Consider the following 15,777-nt stretch of genomic DNA (forward strand, 5'->3'; position numbering starts at 1 on the left):
AAATATTTTTATTGATTTTTTTAGAGAGAGGAAGGGAGAAGGATAGAGAGATAGAAACATCTTTGAGAGAGAAACATAGATCAGCTGCCTCCTGCACGTCTCCTACTGGGGATTGAGTTCGCAAACAAGGTACATGCCCTTGACCAGAACTGAACCCAGGACCCTTCGGTCCATGGGCTGACGCTCTAGTCACTGAGACAAACCGGTTAAGGTGCAACCATCCATTTCTGCAGGGCTGCTCTACCAATTGGTGCCATGGCTGCCACTGCAGACCACCAGCCCTAGTGGGGTACTCAAGATACTCAGGAGTTCCTTTGGATGTCCTGGGATGATGTCTGTCCAGGGGTCCTAGCTCTACTACATGTTCTATCAGTAAAGACAGCTCTCTTTCCTGCCACCAAAAGTTCCTGCCTGTGTCAGCTCCTCAATGTCAAACCTGGCTGCTGTTTTTCAATCCGTCTTAAAGATATGGTCTCCTGAATTTAATATTTATTATGATAAAGTCAAGAGTTTTATTTAATACTTTCCTAGGGTTACCAAGAAATGTCAGGGTAAGAATTCAAGTATTAGGTAAATAACTATCCTCCTATTTATATGACCTGTCTACATATTATCTAACCTGGTAATGAGTACACAGAGCCTTTGGGTAGAAGAAAGGGAAAGAAATGTAAGAAAACTGCTTAATAAAATTAGCAATGGAGAAGTTAAGTTCTCTAAGGAGCAGAAAATGATAAAGTATGAGTTGGAAGCATTTCCTCCAAAGTGAAAGAATAGGCCAAGGCCACCAAAGAAGACTCACAACAGGACATTTAGAGAAGTCAAATCATTTCCGATGTAAAACCACCTGATTTTCATTCAACTGGCACAAGTAGTTTGGAAAACTTTTTTAATCAATTCAGTTTGTTTAAAAATTGGAAGAGATTAAAATACATGTAAATAGTTCAAGAGTCTAAAAATGTAAAAAAGACATATGGTGAAAGGCCTCCCATCATCTCCCCGTCCTCTAAGGTGCCATCTACCCAGGACCCTCAACCCTCCAGTTAGCCACTGTCTGGTTTCCACGTATCCTTGAAATATCTGTGGACCCTGAGGAAAAACAGATTTGATGTGAATCCCAAGAAGAAATGTATATGTTTGTCAGGGCCAGCCTGAGAGGTTGAACCGGGCTGAGGTAGGCAGGTGGGAATTGAGAAAAGAAAGAAAGACAGGAGAGCGGGATCGGGAGGACTGCAGTTCAATCGAGGAACTGCAGCAGCTTTATTAACCACACAATGCTTTTTATACACGACACACTGAATAGGAGGTCTGTCAAGAGGAATGTATTCTTTGTTTCTCTTAATCTCTAAGGGAGGACAGAGCAGAAGGACAAGTTCAAAATAAACTTCCAATGATCAACTGAAGGTCCAAATTTTATAAAGAATGAGTCTAGCAACCATTTGCTGACAGGGGCTCCTCCAATACTCTGTATATTGGGAAAATCCTTAGACTGAACTCTTGGCTTCCCACACTGTGCCCTGCTTGTGTAGGCTGTCTGAGTCACCCACTGCAGGGAAGCCCTAGTTTCGTCTTTCTATCAATGGACTGAAACCTGTTCCGTTCAATCAGAAGTGGACAATTGTATCCTCATTTACTTTTATAACAACCAGTCAGAATTGCACCATTTGGACTAACTGGGAACCTGGTTGGAAACTTTCTTGATAAAAGGTAGCCTCATCCTAGCCAGATTTGGTCAGTGGTTAGAGCCTTGGCCCACAGATGGGTCTTGGGTTTGATTACTGGTCAAGGGCACGCACCTCAGCTGCAGGTTTCCCAGCCCAAATAGAGGTGCATGCAGGAGCAACCAATCAATGTGTCTCTCTCATGTCGATGTTTCTTTCTTTCCCTCTCCTAGCTCCCTTCCACTCTCTCTAGAAATCAGCAGGAAAAATATCCTCCAGTGAGGATAGAAAAAAAGGGCAGCCTCCCCTCTGTCTCAATGGAGTGCACTTTCAGTTTGCACTGGATGCTGTATTTCCCCAGTTTGCAAACTGTTTCTCCTGAAAAATAAAATAAAATAAATAAAAAAAGTCTCCCCTTTCCTGCACCTCTTGGGGAATTTTGGTTTACAGTATATGCAAGCAAGTAAGAATATAAATATTTCTACTTCAACCCTCCTTTAAAAAATACAAATGGTAGTATACCAGACATAGTGTTTTGTCATATCTTGTTTTTATTCATTTGCTTTATCTTAGAAATTGTTGTTTATTAGGCCAGTTTTCTTATTCTTTTCTAAAGCTGCACAGCAGTCCACTGAATAAATGTACTATAATTCATTTTACTAACCCACAGTGCAACATACACTAATATCCAACAATTTTTTGATATTTCAAACAATACTGTGACACATAACCTTGGCTTATGTCATTCCAATGCTGGCAAATCTATAGGATACTTTTCTAAAGGATTTGTAACCTAAAGTATATCTAACTGAAAGAGCATTTAATAAGCTGTTACCAGTAAGACAAGCTGAATCCTTCTGAGGACCCTTTCTCTTTCTGTTAACCTTCCACCTCTCCGGTATCAGATCATTCCCCCATCTGTGTTCAAAAATGTCCTCCAATCTTTTCTACTCTAGATATCCTCTCTAATCTGCTCTTCTCAGAACTACCTTCTACTCACATGTCCATTACAGCTTAACTTGGTCTATATTTGCTGTCTCCACTTTCACCTCTGTCCATCATTCCTCAACCCACTCCAATTCGAAGCTGGAGTTGACATGACCAGACAACTTCTTGAGAACAGAGAAATGGATCATGGATGATTATGAACTACAGAACCTAGTGCCCAGGAGACAGGGATACTAATAGGAGAATCTGATGTAGCTGAGGAAGGATGAGAGGAAGATAAATTAGATTTTATTCAGGTGAAGTTGCTACTGAGCACAAAAGAGGGAGCAGAAGTCAAGGCTGGAGATAAGTACTTGGGAATTGGTGCCCATAAATGATGGCTGAATTGAGAGTAGGAACACCAAAGGGAAGAGTGAGGAATGAGCCTGCTGGGGAGAGCCATGTGCAGGACCAGGAGGCAACAGAGAAGCCAGAAGGCAACAGCAGGCTTCCCAAAAGGAAAGAGAGAATGCCATGGCAACAGGATGTGTCAGTAGTGGCATACACAGAGAGGTAAAGGAGAATGGAGAAGAAGTAATTGGAGGGAGGGGAAAAGGAGAGATTAGAAGTCATTAAAAAACTCGGGCAAGTTGTTTCACTAGAGTACTAAGGGTAAAAGCCAGACTATAGGATTCAAGAAAGACAGATAAAAGTTGTTAAAGAAAAAACGTAATGTTCAAATCAGGAATTTGCTAAAATGATGCTTCAAGCCCAGCTGACATGGCTCAGTGGTTGAGTATTGACCTATGAATCAGGAGGTCATGGTTTGATTCCCGATCAAGGCATATGCCTGGGTTGTGGGCTTGATCCCCAGTGTGGAGTGTGTAGAAGGTAGCTGATCAATGATTATCTTTCATCATTGATATTTCTATCTACCTTCTCCCTTCCTCTTTAAAAATCAATAAAAACATATATATTTTTTAAATGCTGCTTTAAGGAACAGAGAAATACAACTGCAGGTGAGTGGACAACTGATCTTTAGGTAATGGCTGACAATAATGATTTCCCTGACTGAAAAGAGATCACATCAGAAATAATCCTGTGCAGATGCAAGCTGGAAGGCCACATGACTTGGGGGTAAAGGGTGAGGTGACAGAGGTGTGATGAGTGGAGACAGGCTAGAGGCTCCGGCCTTCTTGGGAAGAGGGATTCTTGCAGACTACACATGCCAGGGTGATAATAACAAGTGAGAGCTGTTTGGGTCTTTAAAAGTTACTAACCCCAAACTGGTTTTTAGTTGGTGCTATACCAATGCACATTAGAATGCTCTCAGCAACAGAGGAGACAGTGTTAGCCTAGGCAGCAGGCTTTTACTAGGACAAAATCCCACACTGTTCGTGTTTCTCAGTGTCATTTCTTTTCCTATTTAAAAAAGCCACACATTCCTTAACTCTCCAAGAAGTTTTCCTGGTGGCTTCCTTCCACAAAGCAGGATTTCTAGGATACAAAGTGCATGTCGCCTTTATATATGAATCAGAAAAAGCCCAACTTTTTTTTTTTTTAGGCAATGGGTCCTATGGAGCTATCCATGGTTCTGCAAATTTAGAAATGGATTCATGTTGGCTCATGCTGACCAGGACTGTTGAACCTGGCCTCCATCTCCCTGTTAAAACTGTACTGGCTCAAGGTTGCCATTACAGTCCCAGCTGATTTCACCCACCCCAATATGACTCCCGAGATCCTCTGTTGTCCACCTATGGGGCGATATAACATCTCTGTGGCCTAATTTAGGGAGAGAAGTGTTTACAGCTGGACTGTCTCAGAATCAGACTGCCAGCACTGAGCTAGGTCCTGACTCTTGCCTGGAGTATCAAATGGCTGGTTTCTTCTGCTTATCTAGATGGCAGGTCAAATGCCACCTCCTCAGAGAAGCCCTCTCGAACCACCCCATCTAATGTGGGCCCCTTCCCATCACCATTTTCCAATTGCCCCTCTTTGTTTTTTGTAGCACTCCTCACCAATTATTTCTTTCTCATTTGGTTTTTATTTATAGTACTAGAGGCCCGGTGCATGGAATTGTGCACTGGTGGGGTCCCTCGGCCTGGCCTGCGGACATCCCCTGAGGGGTCCTGGATTGTGAGAGGGCACAGGCCAGGTCAAGGGACCCCACCGGTGCACGATCAGGGCTGGGGAGGGACGGCGGGAGGGCTCCAGGGTGTGTCCAGCCCATCTCGCCCAGTCCCAATCAGCGGGACCTCAGTAGCAAGCTAACCTACTAGACAGAACGCCTGCCCCCCAGGGGCATCAGTGTGCATAATGGCGACTGGTCGAACGGTCGAATGAATGGTCGGACACTTAGCATATTAGGCTTTTATTATATAGGATATATTGTCATATTCCATACAGTTCCATGAGAGCAGGATCCCTGTCTGTCTCATTCACTAATGTATCTCTAGTGCTTAGAACACATAATAATATTTACTAAATAAGTGAATAAAAGGGACCGTAAAGTCCTTTTAGTCCAGCTTCCTCCACTTAGAGATCAGAAGGTAAGTGGCCTGCCGAACATCACACAGCTGATTACTTTGTGCCAATCTGAGGACAGTGAGTACTCCACTATAGAGCAGAATCAACTGCTAATGACTAATTCAAAGGTAAACACTGAGATTCAGGGAAATAAATCCTCCACAATTTAAACTGTGTGAGAATTTATTGTGACTCACCAGACAAACAGATCCAATGAAAACACAGAAGCCTGTCTCAGTGAACTGATAGTTCCTTAAGGATATGAATTCAGAGACTACTAAATGATTTTCTAGGGTTTACTGGCATAAAATGCAACTAGAAAAAACACACCATTTTAGTGTCTCTCCTAACATGCTTGACAGCAAAAAAAGTACCTTCAAGTGTATTGTTAACTTATTAAAATTTGCTGCTTTAAAAGCCTGTCTCTGTAAAAATGAAATGTGCCTTCTGCTTTCAACCACAAGAGGGAAACAGTATCTGGATCTCCTCACTTGCCAGTGAAACTAGAAAACTGAACAACAGCTATGGAATAACCACTTCAGACACGGACAACAGGCAGTGCAGGATCATGCTCTTACAGTGAAGGGAACAAACAAGGTGGGCCCAGCAATCCTCTGATTTTCTGGCTGGAGGCCATTTCCACGCTGCAAGTGCAGGGAGGGGAACTCAGATACTGCCTGCAAAAACGCTGAACTGAGAACACAGACTGGCTGTGAGGAGGCCCAAGAGGCTATATTTTGTGAGATAGTGTATTGAAAAGGAGGGAGCTACACAGAAAGCTCCAGAACTGCCTAGGGATCCACTTGAGTTGAACACCAATCTGAGCATGCATAGGGTGAAATCCACAAGGCTTGGGAGAGAACCATTACCTGTAAATTGAATAACTGCCAGAATTCACAAAGCCTGGAAGCCCTCACCAGACAGAATGGAAAGACTTCACCGAATACGCAGGGCATTGGGTAGAAAGCCCAGAACAAGTACTAGCTATATTATAGAGCAGTGGTTCTCAACCTTCCTAATGCCGCGACCCTTTAATATAGTTCCTCATGTTGTGGTGACCCCCAATTTCATTGTTACAAATTGAACATAATTAAAGCATAGTGATTAATCACAAAAACAATATGTAATTATAGATGTGTTTTCCAATGGTCTTAGCGATCCCTGTGAAAGGGTCGTTCGACCCCCAAAGGGGTCGTGACCCACAGGTTGAGAACCGCTGTTATAGAGGCTACTCTAGAACGGCACTAACAAAGCTTAAAAATAAGCCTTCAAAGGATCAAACCAATATGTAAGCAACAACTGGCTGCCAAAACAAACCTAACTAACACTGTTAAAAGCATACAATAAAATCCAACATGTAAAAGTCACAACATTTACCAATCAAAACTTGCTAAACATGCAAAGAAATAGGAAAATAGGACCCATAATCAAGATTAAACAGTTAATGGAAAGAAAGCTAAAAATGAGAGATGAAGGGATTGTGAAAAAAGGACATTTCCACAACTTATAAATAACCTCAATGTGCTCAAGGATTTAAAGGACAACACGAACATGAGGAAATGGAAGAATAGAAATAAAAATTTCATTAGATGTGTTTAACAGGTTGAATACCACAAGAGAAAAGATCAGATAACTTAAAGGTATATCTATAGACTCTACCCAAAATGAAGCAAAAAGTGAAGACAGAAAATACAATGAATAAAGCCCAAGTGTGCTGTGGGATAACATCATGTAGTGGAGCATATGTGCAATTTGAGTCCGAAAAAAGGTGTGTAAAAAATATCTGTAGAAAATAATGGTGAAAGTTTTCAATAATTTGTTGATAACCAGAAGCCTATAACCCAAGGAGCTTAACAAATACCAGTTGGGATAAACACAAAGAAAAACCAAACTATGGCACATAATTACCTACTGAAAGATAGTGATAAACAGAAAATCTTCAAAGCAGGGAGAGAAAAAGACATAACAGATACACCATCAGAACTGCTTATTTTTTTTTCTTCAAAAGTGTAAAAACAGAAGAAAAAGAAGGCATTTTTATTTTTTAATATATTTTTATTGATTTCAGAGAGGAAGGGAGATATAGAAATATCAATGATGACAGAGAATCATTGACTGGCTGCCTCCTGCACGTCCCCTAATAGGGATCAAGCCCACAACCCAGGCATGTACCCTTGACTGGAATCAAACCTAGGCCCCTTCAGTCCACAGGCCAATGCTCTATCCACTGAGCCAAACTGACTAGGGCAGAAAAATCCAACATGAAAAAGCATTTTTAATGTGCATGAAAGAAGAGAAGCCAACTTGGACATATGGTATATATGTAGCATTAATATCCTTCAAAAACAAAGCAGAAGTGAAAACTTTTCCAGAAAAAAGCTGAGAGAATTTGTAGCCAGTAGATCTCTACTATAAGAAATGGTAAAGTTCTTCAGGCAAAATGATATTGGACAGAAGTCTGGAAATATACAAAGGAATAAAGAGCACCAGAATTGGTAAATATATGGGTAAAAATGAACCTGCACAGATTGCATATAAAGTTAAATGAGTAAAACCCACTTTGTATACACTATGCAAACACATGAGAATATCTTCAAGAAATGGACAACTTTTTGGAAAAACATGAATTCTTAAGACTGATCTCTGACAGCAGAAAGAAAACGAAAAAATTACCAAGGAAAGATAAAAGTATAGTTATGAAAGAATTATCTCTGAAAACCACTTTCGGACTAGGCAAGGTAAGGAACAGCTAACTATAAAGTAAGTTTCGGCGCCAAGGAAAGAAGAAAATCTACCAAATTCATTTGTATTCTGATGTCAGAACTTGACATAGATGACATAAAACAAATCAACACACCATTCTTACTTGTATTACTTACTTGTGGGACCACAATCCTATTTTATTAACACCAAATACTGTGAAGCAACCTTTCTCCATTTTAATTCTAACACACTTCCAATCACAATCTCAGTAAAGATTTGGTTGGAAGACAAGCTAAGACTTGTTTGAAAAGAATAATGAGTGAAATATACCTTACTAGCTATATATTATACTAGAGGCCCAATGCATGAAATTTGTGCAAGGGGCTCTGCCCTCACAGCAGCCCTGGCTGCCTTGTGGCCCTGCCCCCTGACCATTGGTTGTTCTGGAAGGTCATCCTGCCGTCCTGTCTAATTAGCATATTAGCTCCTTATTATTTGGATAGCTACATTAAGGACATGGTTCTAGTACAGGGAAAATGACAAACTAGACTTGGGCCTAAAAACATAGCTCCTGCCCTACCTGCTTTGAGTCAGTGGATCGGGAGTCAGACCCCCGCTCTCCCCCTCCCCCACCACCCCAGACTGAAGGGTCTTGGGTTTGATTCCGTCAAGAGCAGGTACCTCAATTGCCGGCTCAATCCTGGCCCTGGGCAGGACACATGCAGGAGGCAACCAATTTTTTTTTTGTTTTTTTTGTTTTTGTTTTATTGCTTAAAGTATTACAAAGAGTATTATATATGTCTCCTTTTTTTCCCCTTCTTGACATTCCCCCAGCTTCCCCTATCCCCCAGTGTCTTATGTCCATTGGTTATGCTTATATGCATGCATACAAGTCCTTCGGTTGATCTCTTACCCCCCCTCCTGCCCCCCAACCCTCCCCAGCCTTCCCGCTGTAGTTTGATAGTCTGTTCGATGCTGCTCTGCCTCTGTATCTATTTTTGTTCATCAGTTTATAATGGTCTTTATTATCCATAAATGAGTGAGATCATGTGGTATTTTTCTTTCATTGACTGGCTTATTTCACTTAGCATAATGCTCTCCAGTTCCATCCATGTTGTTGCAAATGGTAAGGATTCCTTCTTTTTTACAGCAGCGTAGTATTCCATTGTGTAGATGTACCACAGAGGAGGCAACCAATTGATGTATCTCTCTCGCATAGATGTTCTCTCTCTCTCTCTCCCCCCACTCCCTTCACTCTGTTTAAAATTTAATGGAAAAATATCCTTGGGTGAGAATTAACAAAACAAAACAAACAAACATAGCTCCTATGATGATAATATATGCATTACAAATCAACACAAGTCAGTATGGACCATTCATTTGATAAGTGGTAATGAGCCCTCACCGGTGGGTTCAGTGGTTAGACAAGTGATGGTAAACCTTTTGAGCTCGGCGTGTCAGCATTTTGAAAAACCCTAACTTAACTCTGGTGTCGTGTCACATATAGAAATTTTTTAATATTTGCAACCATAGTAAAGCAAAGACATATTTTTGATATTTATTTTATATATTTAAATGCCATTTAACAAAGAAAAATCAACCAAAAAAATGAGTTCGCGTGTCACCTCTGATACGCGTGTCATAGTTTCGCCATCACTGGGTTAGACTGTCGGTCTGCATACAGAAGGGTCACAGGTTAGATTCCCGGTCTTGGAGGCAACCAACTGATGTGTCCCTCTCACATCAATGTCTCTCTCTCTCCCACCACCCCCTCCCCTTCCTTGCTCCCTTCCATTCTTTCTAAAAATTAATGGAAAAAATCTCCTGGGGTGAGGATAAACAACAACAACAACAAAAATCTGGTAAATTTAATAAACTGTCAAGGCAGAATGGGTCTCAACCTGAAAAAAAAAATTCAAAACTGGTTTTTAACTATCTTGGATATTCATGGCCATTGCTTTCTTTAGCTTAAGTTAGAGAGTAAGCACTGTAGTTTATACAGAATTATTAACTCTTTATAGAGTTTGACATTTCAAAATACTGTTATCCATACTCATTGAACTGAATCCCATTTAACTATACAAAGCCCACCATTTTATTCAGACTATGTAATCTGCAAACTGAATTCATTAGAACTTTTCAAATGAATATGAAAGGCAGGCTTTAAACATCAGCATCCCATTTTCCCACATGTTAAATAAATCCTTTATAAATAATTATAAAAGTATCTTTGCTCCAACTCCTTCAATTACACTTTCCTGTCCATAAGGATCACTGGGTTTAAGGTTATATATACTCACTAGAGACCCAGTGCATGAAATTCCTGCATGGGGGAAGCGGGGGGGTGGGTGTGTGGTCCCCTCAGCCGGCCTGCACCCTCACAATCCGGGACCACTCACTCCTCACCGCTCGCCTGCCTGTTCTCATGCCTGTTTGCTCCTTACCACTCGGCTCACTTTTCCTTAGTGCTGCCACGGAGGTGGGAGAGGCTCCTGCCACTGCTGCTGTGCTCACTAGCCGTGAGCCTGGCTTTTGGCTGAGCGGTGCTCCCACTGTGGGAGTGCACTGACCACCAGGGGGCAGCTCCTGCGTTGAGCATCTGCCCCCTGGTGGTCAGTGTGTGTCATAGTGACCGGTCGTTCTGTTGTAATGGTCGCTTAAGCTTTTATATATATACTAGAGGCCCGGTGCACAAAAATTTGTGCACTCAGGCGGGGGGTTGGGGGGGGTGGGGGGTCCCCCACCCCAGCCTGTGCGCTCTCACAGTCTGGGACCCCTGGGAGATAACGACCTGCTGGCTTAGGCCTGCTCCTGGGTGGCAGAGGGCAGGCCCAATCCCTAAGTGCAGCCCCTGGTCAGGCTCAGAGCAGGGCCGATTGGGGAGTTGGGGCACCGCCCCGTCATGCACAGAGCAGGGCGGATCGGGAGGTTGCAATGCCACCCTCAGTCACTTTCAGGGTAGACTGATTGGGGGGTTGGGGCACCGCCCCCTGTTACACTCAAGGCAGGGTCGATGGGGAGGTTGCGGCACCACCCCGTCACGGACAGAGCAGGGCCAATCAGGGGGTTGGGGCGCTGCCCCCTATCACAGAGCAGGGCCAATCAGGGGGTTGGGGCGCTGCTCCCTGTCACTCACAGAGCAGGGCCGATCAGGGGGTTGGGGGCGCTGCCCCCTGTCACTAACAGGGCAGGGTCCATCAGGGGGGTTGGGGCGCTGCCCCCTGTCACTCACAGAGCACGGCCCATCAGGGGATTGAGGAGCTCCCCCCTGTCACTCACAGAGTAGGGCCGATAGGGGAGCTGGGGCACTGCCCCCTGTCACACACAGAGCAGGGAAGATCAAGGGGTTGGGGTGCTGCACCCTGTCACACTCAGGGCAGGGCCAATGGGGAGGTTATGGCTCTACCCTGTCACACACAGAGCAAGGCCCGTGGAGGGGGGTTGGGCGCCACCCTCTATTACCCACAGAGCAGGGCCGATCAGGGGGTTGGGGCACCGCCACTGTCACACTCAGGGCAGGGCCAATGGAGAGGTTATGGCTCTACCCTGTCACACACAGAGCAGGGCCCGTGGGGGCGGGGGGTTGGGGCGCCTCACCCTGTCACACACAGAGCAGGGCCAATCAGGGGGTTGGGGCGCTGCACCCTGTCACACACAGAGCCGCAGGGCAATCGGGGGATTGGGGAGCTCCCCCCTATCAGGCACAGAGCAGGGCTGATCAGGGGGTTTGGGCGCTGCCCCCTGTCATGCTGATCCCGGTGCCGGGAGCCTCACTGCTCCGCCGATCCCGGTGCCGGGAAGCATATTACCCTTTTACTATATAGAATAGAGGCCTGGTGCATGGGTGGGGGCTGGCTGGTTTGCCCTGAAGGGTGTCCTGGATCAGGGTGGGGGTCCCCACTGGGGTGCCTGGCCAGGCTGGCTGAGGGGCTGAGGGCTGTTTTCCCGCTGGCAGTTGACTAAAAGCTCCCAACTGCTCCTTGTTTTCTTTTTTTTCTTTTTATTCTGGGCCAGCTTTAGCTCTGAGGCCTCACTGCTGAAAACATGGATACAATGTTGCGGTACGGGGCTGACTGAAAGCCGCTTTTGTTTAGCTTCTTATTTGCAACATAGTAATAGTTGCTTAGAGTTGCAGTTGAGAGGCCGGCAAGTGAGGCGGGGAACGTTGGAGTTTGCCGTCACTGGAGCAAGCAAGCCTCCCTGCTCGCTTCAGTGCATGGCTGCCGGCCGCCATCTTGGCTGACAGTTAATTTGCATAAGGATACGCTGATTAGCCAATGGGAAGGGTAGCGGTCGTACGCCAATTACCATGTTTCTCTTTTATTAGTGTAGATAGATTCTTAGCTGTTTTCAAAAGATAATATATTGTCAGTGCTGCTACAATGTTTTGCTTCAACAGGATGGATATATTAGGAACAATTTGAGCACACTGCAAATTTCACCTGTGCTTATGCCTGATTTTGTCTGGAGAAAGTTGGTGATAACTACCTTCAGGTGAATCTAGCTGGGCAGGAATACGCAAAACCCACACCTGCAGCAGCTACCCTGTCCTAATCAGGTGCACAGCTTTCCCTGTGATTTCAGATCCCACGGCAGCACAATTCACAATAACCCAGGAGTTGAGCCCTTCCAATACCCACTTCCTCCAGCAAACTGCAGGACTTCTTCGAGATAAAGTGCCACATATATTGTAGTTATTTGTTTTTCTTAGCCATTTAAAATGTCACATTGTGCTACCATTTTTATTAGGGTCCTATCTTATTTTTAAATATGCCAATGACAAAGTTTTTGTATGCTGGGCCTCTTTCCCATTTCCCTCATAAGTCCTGTGGTCTTTCTAGTGCATGACTTTGCATAGTGTGATTTTTAGGAATGCATATGCTGCATTATAGCAGAACTGGCTGCACGTTTTCTTTCCATTGCTCAGAATGAAAGTCATACTCTTGTCTGATTCAAGAAAGAATTTATTCACAGCCACATTTTAGACCTGGCCCTAAAAATAAAACCATCTAAACACCAAAACAGCAGCAACTGCTCAATGTGGAATAAGCATGGAAATGTTACAATCAAGCCCCATATCCAGATAGAGCTTTGTTTTTCATCAGCCAAATCCTTCCAGGAGGAACTTCCTAATGTCAGGCAGGGGCTCCACTCAAACCCCATTGAAAGATGCCTGGACATTGCTGTTCCTACCCCAAACTGTACAGGTAAGGAACCAGGAACAGTGGGCTTCCAAAGCAAAGACCCCCAAGCTTCTCGAAACTGAATGAAGATTCTCCAACAGGAAGGAGCCAAAAGCATTATGTGTTTATGCTCCAAGGCACCTTATTCCAGCAGCTATAGCAATTGCTGTCCATGCTCAGTCTAGATTAGAAGGTCTTTTTCTTCTAGTCATTTCAGTAAAGCTACTCTATACCTAGTCTGATCCTCAACTCTTTGTGTAGGGGTGGGTGAGTGCTATCTTATTTCTCCCTATTCCACACAACAGTGCCTTTCAAGCTTTGGGATACAAAATCAATTTTGGGGATACCAATCAACAGTTACTTAAGAGAGAATAGGAGAAACTAGAGAGCCCTGCATACCCAGGTCCACCAGATAAAATGCAACTCTTACTATGAGTTGTACTGAAAAGTTTGAAAATAGCTTTAGACTGTGAGCACCTGTGCATGTAGTGCCCATCTTGTCAGAAAGCCTGAGCTTTACTTCTGGGCACAGATGGGGCTTCCCTGGCAACTCCAACCTGGACACAGTATTCTCCTGTTGTATCCTCTAGACCAGCAGTCGCCTAACTTTTGGACCTCACGGACCACCGGTTGGTGACTGCTGCTCCAATGGTTTCCTTAAATCAGCGGTCACCAACCCTTCGGACCTCCAGTTGGCGACTGCTGCTCTAGACACTCATCACATTGAGCTGTAAAGAGCTGACTTCTCTGAGCACAGTATCTGACACTTGGTCACAGGCCTCCGGAAGGGTCACATCTTCCTCTCACTTAGCAACAGTGAGGGGAAGAGACAGACACATTAGCAGCATTATCGCTGCAGGGCAGACTTATGTCCAATTAACCCCTGCCTTAGTTCTGCCTCTGCACTGTTCTTGTAATTCGCCTGATTTTCACAGTAACTTTTCTACATCTTGACCACTTGATCAGTCTCACTGCTTCTCTAGCTTTAGTTTTGCTACCACACACCCACATGGCCAACTTATGGCCACAAGAGCTTACAGCTTCAAATCTTTTATTCAAGTACTTTTCCTATAAAACTAGGAAAAGTCTGACATTATCTCCTAAGAACTAACCAGGCACGACCATTTGCATCCTAGCTACCGACCATGAACTAGAGCCATACCAAGCTGGGCGAGGGGCTCCTGGTACAATATTAGTACTTGGGAATAAACACTGCAACCTACTCATTCTTTAAGGAAAAAAAAGAACACCAAAGAATAGAGGCTGCATAAGAGCTACTTTAGTCCATGAAGTATACAAATAATTCCTTGAAACAACTAAATAACTCCTGAATGCTAGAAATATACTGAAGATGAATAAAAAATTGTGAAATGAATTACTTAAAAACTCGAGAGCACAGAGAATTAGAAAGCATGTTGAAAATCAAAAAAGAACATAAACTGTGGTTTCTTCAATTGAAATTATTCTGTTCAATAACTAACTTTTCAGCAAATCAATCTAAAAAACATTAAAAGCAATGTGATTTAAAAAGAACATTTTATTTTTAGATAAAAAAGAAAGGTAGCAATTAATGAGACCATGCAACTTTAAATAAACTTTAGATATTTATAATTTTCTAAAAGGTATATAAGACCAGCTTCATCCAAAGACTTATGAACCAAGAGATACCCAATAATATAATGCTTGATATAAAGTCCACTGTTGTGTGGCTAAGTGCCATCTATAGTAGGGGTCTGCAACCTGACTGCCCAAGAGAATCATTGGGCAGCTTTGTAAAACATGCTTCTTGGGCCACATTCCCAGCTACCTGGGGATTCTGGGAGTGGATCACAAGCACCTTTTCCATGATTCTGATGCATACTGAAGGTTGAAGATTACTATTCTAGGGTAAAAAAGGCCTGGTATCTTTCACTGATGCAACATACTTGTTTGAAACAGGATATTCAGGGTAACCCAAACGGAAAAAGTGTAAGTCAGCAAATCGAGACTAGATTAGTGATAACATTTCTTCCACCTCAGAGGGTCATTAAAGTCCAAATAAGTAAAACAGATAAATAAGGAAATGAAAAATAAAAAAGGAATACTTACAGGAAGAACACTGGAAAAAATATAGGGAGATGCTAAATTAGATAGAGAAGATTATTAGAAATATAGAAAAACTTGAAATACTCAAAGATATTCAACATAATTGCTGTTCTCAAACAAGTTTAGCTAGTTAAATCAAAGGAGACAGTGAAAACTCAGGATCTGGGAACCAGCAGTGAGTGCTGGTCACCATCAATAAGATTATACTGCTACTTAGTGAGAATGTCAAAGACATGAAAAAGGACCAGTAAAAAAAATTAAGCATACACTAACTGAAATAAAGAATAATATACAGGGATTCAACAGTAGAACAGAGGAGTCTGAGAATCAATCAACGATTTGGAATATGAGGAAGCAAAATCATCCAATCAGAAGAGCAAAAAGAAAAAAAGAATCCAAAAATATGTAGAGAGTGTAAGGAGCCTCTGGGACAACTTTAAGTGTACCAACATTCGCATTATGGGGGTGCCAGAAGAAGAGAGAGAGCAAGATATTGAAAACCTATTTGAAGAAATAATGACAGAAAATTTCCCCTACCTGGTGAAAGAAATAGACTTACAAGTCCAGGAAGCAGAGAGAGTCCCAAACAAGAGGAACATAAAGAGGCCTACACCAGGGCACATTATAATTAAAATGCCAAGGGCAAAAGACAAAGAGAGAATCTTAAAAGCAGCAAGAGAAAAACAATTAGTTAC

General features: G+C 43.1%; 1 protein-coding gene across 4 annotated transcripts in view; it reads right to left on the reverse strand.

Annotated features, from left to right (window-relative positions):
• The window catches only part of CDYL (chromodomain Y like), a 223,762-nt gene that overhangs the window by 20,160 nt on the left and 187,825 nt on the right, over window positions 1-15,777 (reverse strand). The gene's annotated exons all lie outside the window — the stretch shown is intronic.

The sequence above is a fragment of the Myotis yumanensis genome, unplaced genomic scaffold, assembly GCF_028538775.1.
Source record: "Myotis yumanensis isolate MYYU_CA2020_CCGP unplaced genomic scaffold, mMyoYum1.0.hap1 SCAF_2, whole genome shotgun sequence".
Taxonomy (NCBI): domain Eukaryota; kingdom Metazoa; phylum Chordata; class Mammalia; order Chiroptera; family Vespertilionidae; genus Myotis; species Myotis yumanensis.